Raw genomic sequence first — 7,736 nt, 5'->3', positions numbered from 1 at the left:
ACAGATATGCGCCTATCCTTTAAAATTCACATGTTTCTGAATTTTGTGAAGCAGTTCAACCAAATTTTGTCAAAATATTAGGCACATTAAATAATAATAATAATAATAATAATAATAATAATAATAATAGTAGTAGTAGTAGTAGTAGTACTCCACCCACCTGACTCTCTCTCTCTCCCCTCTCATCTATCTATATCTATCTATGACAGACAGGCACTCACACCCTCACAATTTTAAAAATACATTTTAAGAAAGGTAGTGCTTTTGGGATTTTACTGAAACATAATCCTTCATCCTGCTACAGGATGATACATAAAGCCACATGTTGGAATTGTGCTTGTCCAAATTGCCATAATTTCAATCAATCAATCAATCAATCAATCAATCAATCAATTGCTTTATTATTATTATTATTCCCCCTCCCGCTGCAAATGTACATTTACTTCCTTACACTCCACACAAAAGCTCCCTCAGTTGCATGTAGAGACCCTCATACCAGTGTAGAAAGCTACCTGAACACTTTGCAAAGGTGTGATACCTCTGTTGCAGCCCAGGCTCTAGAATATGACAGGCATTGCTGCAATCATTAAGGCCCTTTTAGGACAGGATAGGGACAGAGGATGGGTTGGGGATAAAGAAGCATCCAAATGGCCGTTCATCAGCGCTGGAGCCAAGAACTGTGGCGCAAGATGAACTACTGTTTGTGCTACAACAGCTAAAGCCAATTTATAAGATCAGGCTGCCAGACTGTTTGGCTGCCAACATACTAATCTCCTGCTGTTTGCTTCTTGGGATGCTTTGTAATGTGGGCCGCTGGGAGTAGGAGTCTCAGGCAATGGCTGCAAATGGGAAACCCTCAATTTCTTGCCTGTTTAAATCTGGCCTGCACAATTTGTGGCCCACGAAGCTAAATTTAGGCCACCACTCATGCACTGGGGCCTGTCACAAGCCCAGCAATCCCTCTGTTTCTGCTGGGAAGAACAAACAGGAGGCTGATTGAGCCAATGGAGGGCCACTTGGCATGGCTGACAGGCTGCGTTCAGCCTGAGGGAATCACACATTTCAAAAGTATTGGGTAACATTTCAGAGAAACATAATTAGAAGGGTGTCTTTTATTTTTTTAAAAATGAAATGCAGTGGGACTCAAGACTGCCTGACACCCTTCCTCACAACTCAAAACATATGCGAACTGTTTGTGGTTATTCAGATGTACAGAGAGGCAAAAAAAGAAGAAGAAATGAAGAAATGGAGGACAAATAGATTCTCAGAAGTACTAGTAAACTACAAATGTCCCTGTTTTCCAGGGACAGTCCTGGATTTACAGAAACAGTCCTGATTTCTTCGTTGATCCCAGAATGTCATGTTTTTCCTTAGGACGTCCCTATTTTCATCGGAGAAATGTTGGAATTATGCAACCCCCTAGCCAAGGAGATAAGTAACTATACAACCTTTAGAAGACATCTGAAGGCAGCCCTATATAGGGATGTTTTTAATGTTTAATGTTTTATTATGTTTTTATAGATGTTGGAAGCCGCCCAGAGTGGCTGGGGCAACCCAGTCAGATGGGCAAGGTATAAATAATAAAATTATTGTTATTATTATGGAATAGGAAGTCCCTATTTTCATTGGAGAAATGTTGGAGGGTATGAAACTACTCAGGCACTTTTGAGAATCCATTCACCTCTCATTCCTCTTTAGGATATCTGCACATGCACAGCGATCGTTTCCTATCACCCCTCATGCTTCAGAGCTGAGTCTTTGCAAATTAGCAGGTGCCAGAGCGAGCCTTGTGATTCCTCACTATTTTATTATGCCTGCATACTTCGCTTTCCTCCAAGGAACGTCAGGGTGGTGTATACAGAGTTATCGTAAGATGACCCCAGCAGTGGGGAACTTTGGGGTCTCAAATTTCAGCGGTGCCTTGTGCGATGCCAAAATTCTGCACTCCTGCCTCTTGCTTTCCAATCTAAATCATGGTTGTGGCGTCCCCTGCAGTGACCCTGAGGCTCTGTGCCCAGTGTGGCTGAACAGGTTGTGCTCCCCTAAATCCGCTTCTGACACCAGCTAGATCAGACCAGAGGCCTATTGTGTCTGGCAATCTCATTCCACAGTGGCCAGCCAGGTGCTTGTGGGAAGCCTTGAAGCAGGACACAAGGGGCAATAGCCCTCTTCTGTTGTTCTTCAGTGAATAGTATTCAACTAGAGTAACACTCTAGAGTAACACAATCAAAAAAACGAAGATCATAGCCACTGGTCCCATCACCTCCTGGCAAATAGAAGGGGAAGAAATGGAGGTAGTGAGAGATTTTACTTTCTTGGGCTCCATGATCACTGCAGATGGTGACAGCAGCCACGAAATTAAAAGACGCCTGCTTCTTGGGAGAAAAGCAATGACAAACCTAGACAGCATCTTAAAAAGCAGAGACATCACCTTGCCAACAAAGGTCCGAATAGTTAAAGCTATGGTTTTCCCAATATTGATGTATGGAAGTGAGAGCTGGACCATAAAGAAGACTGATCGCCGAAGAATTGATGCTTTTGATTTATGGTGCTGGAGGAGACTCTTGAGAGTCCCATGGACTGCAAGAAGATCAAACCTATCCATTCTGAAGGAAATCAGCCCTGAGTGCTCACTGGAAGGACAGATCGTGAAGCTGAGGCTCCAATACTTTGGCCACCTCATGAGAAGAGAAGACTCCCTGGAAAAGACCCTGATGTTGGGAAAGATGGAGGGCACAAGGAGAAGGGGACGACAGAGGACGAGATGGTTGGACAGTGTTCTCGAAGCTACCAGCATGAGTTTGACCAAACTGTGGGAGGCAGTAGAAGACAGGAGTGCCTGGCGTGCTCTGCTCCATGGGGTCACGAAGAGTCAGACACGACTAAACGACTAAACAACAAAGAGTAACACTAGAGCAATATATAGCCATCATGGTCAGGAACCTTTGACAACATTTTCATTCATAAACTTTTTAGCCCCACTTTTCAACTTCTCTAAATTGGTGGTCTACAGCTTGTCATAGTGAATTCCATGGCTTCATAATGCCCTGTGTGGAGGACTTTCTTCCTTTCCAAATTCATCACCACAGATTCTTCCAAAGCTATATATGAGTAGGATTTGAACCCAGTTCTTCCACATGGAGATCGTGCATGCCTATTATACCATTGCTTAATACGTAGTCATTTTGCCTTCAAGAATGATGCCAGGTTTGTGCTAAACACATATCTGAGCATGCTGTGTCTTCCATGAATATTTCTAGTTTGGGCAAATCTGTGTGTCTTTGTGTGTATATGTATGCAAAAATGTTCCTAATTATTACAAATGTTGCTCTGAGCTGGATCTGACACCGATCACTGTGGAATTGTTTTAAGATTAGCCTTGTCAAATTTGTTTAAATGGGCTAGGCAAATACATACAAATAATTCAGTTATAGGCAAAATTAACTAATGCTCTTTTTCATGGTGAGCTGCTGTAATGATTTTATATAGCAGTCAAACTATTTAAATACTAATGTTGCCTTCATGCTGTAATCACCACTCCAGTCAGATGTCATTTTTAGCAGCCTATAGGGAATTCCGTCCCTTAATTATTCTTCAATAAACAAACCAAGCATTCTTTAATTGGTGTAAATTGAACAGCGTCCCAATGCAAACAAGGAGAGGACAAACTAATCAATGATTCCGTGCATGTCTATTGGAAAGCTATTGCCATTAGATCAAGTAACAAATCCTTAACTCCATCAGCTTCAATTGCGCTACAGTCAAACAAACACTAAGCTAATGCTATGGTACCATGGTATATGGCCACAATGTGGCAAGACCTAAACCCAAAAAGTTAACATGCTGGGGAGTGGGATGGTGGTGGCCAGTCCATCTTTAATGCATTCTAAAAATGCAGAAAATTATGAAGTGAAATAGAAATTGATGGAGCCAATTGATTGCAACAAGACGGGAAAGCTCAGGTAGAGCTGAAGACAGATGCTAAGCCCCATATGAGCACATCTCTTCCCTGCCCACAATTCTTGCAGTAGGCTTGAGGTTTCCCAGAGCTGATTCTTGTTTGTGGTATGGTGAAGTATTGCAGAGGAGCCTATTATATAACCCACAGCCAGGTTCCCCCCCCCCCCCAGCCTGGAACTCACAGGAACTCATCTCCAGTACCTCTCAGGTGGGTGCCATTGCCATTATAAGAGAACGAGGGAGGCTATATAGCAAAAATCAACTTTATATAAATGACACTACAATGTTTGGTTCCTTTATTCCATTAAATTCTAGCCTACGTGATCCTGAACAAACATTTGCTGTCAATATTTGATTTTTAAAAAGTCCAACTCAATCAAGTAAATAAAGCATTAGAAAACATAATTTCCTTTCTTTATTAAACTAAATCCATTAAGACTTTAACATAAGTATGAATGGAAAACAAAGGGTACATACTTCTCGAAACATGGAAGCCTGTAGCAAATTTGCATTTTAAAATTAATTGCTGACCTAATTATTTGTCAGTAGAGGCATAAATTAAGCAAATATGACTTTCAGTAAAGCTTGGAGACACCCACAGGGTTTCTCCCCACCCCCAAGAGTAAATGGCTGTATTGGTCCAGTATGACAATCCATCCTTCCTGTCATCTCAAGACCGTAGGAAGAATTTCTGGGAAACTGTACCATATGGAGACATGAGAGAGAATGATGTACTTAGATCTTCTGTACAAAGGAATGATAAGCCAGAAGTCACCAGAGAGAATCAGGAGACACAGGCTTTGATTTAAGAAAAGGAGGATGACATTGCCTATATCTACTTAGATAACAGTTTCTGTTGCTTGTAGCCTGGATGAACACAGATCTATGTAGCTGTCCAAAAGGAAAACAAACCCTCTGACCTCTTCAGCTTGCAAATTATTTGGAGTCGAAGCCTGCTCCTTAAAACTGTAGAAATATGTGGAGAGTTGCAAACCACTGAGAGGTCCCAAGGGATGGTCTGGAGGCCCATGAGACCACCAACTTGCTGAAGCTACACAGGTCTCAGCTTGGTCAGTGCCTGGGTGAGTGGCTGCCTGGAAGCCACAGGTATGCCACCTTGGGTTAGGATAGAAAGAATGAAGGAAGTTAAATAAGCAGCACTTTTTCGAAAGAGAAGAAAGGCCACTGCTGTCTGTCCGTTTCTTTTCATCTCCATCCTCACTGGTGCTCCTAGCATTCATGACCTTAATTTCATAGTGTAATAACAAAGACAAATACACAAGGAGCTGCTCTGGCTTTTCATCAGACTGCTGGGGGGTAAAGCTGTGCACAGTTACACACAGTTCTCAAACTGTGGGCATGTCAGGAGTGGCTCAAACAGCCAGGTTGAAGCCACATCAATAGCTTCCTGGTGGTGGTATCACTGCTGCTTACTAGGAAGGGGAGAAGCAAGACAGTTGTGAGTTTGGGGCTGTATGGATGCCCTAGCAGGAGCACTGTAGTGCCTCTGCTGCTCCACCTGCACAGCCCCTACTTTGCTACTACATTGCATTCCCCTCTCCTGGCAAGTTGCAGAGGTGCCACTGCTGGGGGGCTATTGCTGCCGTTTTGTCCCAGCTGGCCAGCTGCTCTTAGGTTAAGATGGGAAATAGCCACTTGCTCTGTCTCACAGGGTTTCTTTGAGGATATAAAGGGTGGTGATGATGGAAGAGCACCATAGAATGATAGAGTTGGAAGGGATCCTGAGGGTCATCGAGTCCAAACCCCTGCAATGCAGGAATCTCAGCTAAAGCATCCAGGACAGATGGCCACCCAACCTCTGCTTCCAAGGAAGGAGAGTCCACCACCTCTCGTGAGAGTCTGTTACACTGTCAACCATGTCAGAACATTATTCCTAATGTTGAGTCAGAATCTCTTTTCTTGTAACGTGAATCCATTGGTTCAGGTCCTTCACTCCGGAGCAAGAGAAAACGAGTGTGCTGGTCCCGGGGGGAGGTTACCGTGGGGCGAGGTCCAGGACCTGAGTCGAGGGTCGGCAGACAGTCCTCCACGGGCGAAGTGGGGTCCACAGCGAGGAGCTGGGCAAGGACAGGAACACTGGAGGAACAGGACTGGATGCTGGCCGAAACAGCTCTTCAATGACGACGTTTTTCCCGCAACCTGGGACCGGGCTGACTGGCCTTTAACTTCTCTGAGGCCAGGGGCGGTCCCGGCCCCCAGGAGCCCTGCCTCTCCTGGCCTTAAGGCGAGCACTCCTCCCGGGAGAAACCAGTTCCCTTCACCTCTCTGCCCTAAGCCTCTGCAGTTCAGGAGAGGCTGAAGGGTTACTGGGCCCAGGGGGAGACTCACCTGTAGGCACTGAGTCCTCAGCCACCTCTGGAGCCAGAATGGATTCACCTGGTGCCTGCTCCTGAGGATCCGGCACAGGTGCAGGCTCCTCAGAATCCAGGCCCTGCCCCAGTTCAGCTGGCCCTGGAGGCGGGGACTCCTGTGCAGGCTGGGATTCCTCCGGTTCACTTTCTGAATCGGATTCCCAGGCCATCACAACGAGCTTGCTCCATCTTCCATGTGACAGCCCTGTAGATAGATGGCCATCATATCTCCTCTCAGTCTCCTCTTTTCCAAGCTAAACATACCCAGCTCCTTCATTGTTCCCCATAAGGCTTGGTTTCCAGACCCTTGATCATCTTGGTTGACCTTCTCTGCACATGTTCCAGCTTGTCAATATACTTCTTAAACTGTGGTGCCCAGAACCATGTATGTCACATTGAGATGGCATTATAAATCAAGCAATGAAATAAAGCATCCTTAGTATTGCACAGAATTGCTACCCTGACGCTTGCATCTCTTTGTGTGTGTGATTTCTTCTCTTTCTTTCTTCCCTTTTTTATCTTAGGGGCTGTTGGAAGTCATCTGTAATAGTTGTCCACTCTTAAGACATGTTGCTAAGTGTTTAGGGTTGAACAGCAAGCATTCAGACAAGGCAAAGGAACAGAATCTGTACACACACCGACCCATGTGATACTTTCAAAGGGCCCACTCATAAGAGGAGGATCACACTCCGTTCTCATCCTATAGCTACATGAGCAACTCTGCTTCTTTCATTTCATGGCTGCTTCTATCTTGTCATCAGCTGGCACTGGAAACCCAGCGTATAGGATGTTTTTCTGATCTTTTTGCACTCATTAAATACAGCTGTCACAATAGCGAGTACGAGAATGTGTGCCAAACTTTTCTTATGCCACGTCAAAATAAAGCACAAACATTTTTTTTTCAAAGAAAGAGAGAAAGATCTGAAACCTTTGAGCTTCTTGAGAAATCCGGAAATCCTTTTTATGTTGTTGTTTTTGACAATCTAAATTGTTCCATGGCAACATGCATTAAAATCTCACGGCAGAACAAAACGTCAACCTTCAGAATTATTTTTTGGGGTGAAAGATGCAACAAACAAACAAATAAATGAAACTGCAGAGCTAAACTTGACTTTTCAGTAGTATAAAGAGCTTGGCTCTGAAAGTTCTCATAACTGGGGCTTGGGCAATACTGCTGCAGAAGAAACAAGACACTTTGACAACATTGTAATGAATGCCACTGCCCACTTTTTGACTTCTGCAGCTTTGGAAAAGATTCGGGGCTTTCAGCAAAAGCACAACAGTCTGCCATCTGCCCATCACCACCACCAGCAACAACACAAGACCATAAGAAGCATTCTGCTGGAACAGGCCAGTGGCTAATCTGGTCCAGTATCCAGTTCTCGCATTGGCCAAAGATGTGCA

The sequence above is a fragment of the Podarcis muralis genome, chromosome 4 (assembly GCF_964188315.1).
Source record: "Podarcis muralis chromosome 4, rPodMur119.hap1.1, whole genome shotgun sequence".
NCBI lineage: Eukaryota > Metazoa > Chordata > Lepidosauria > Squamata > Lacertidae > Podarcis > Podarcis muralis.
This window is presented reverse-complemented; position numbering follows the sequence as displayed.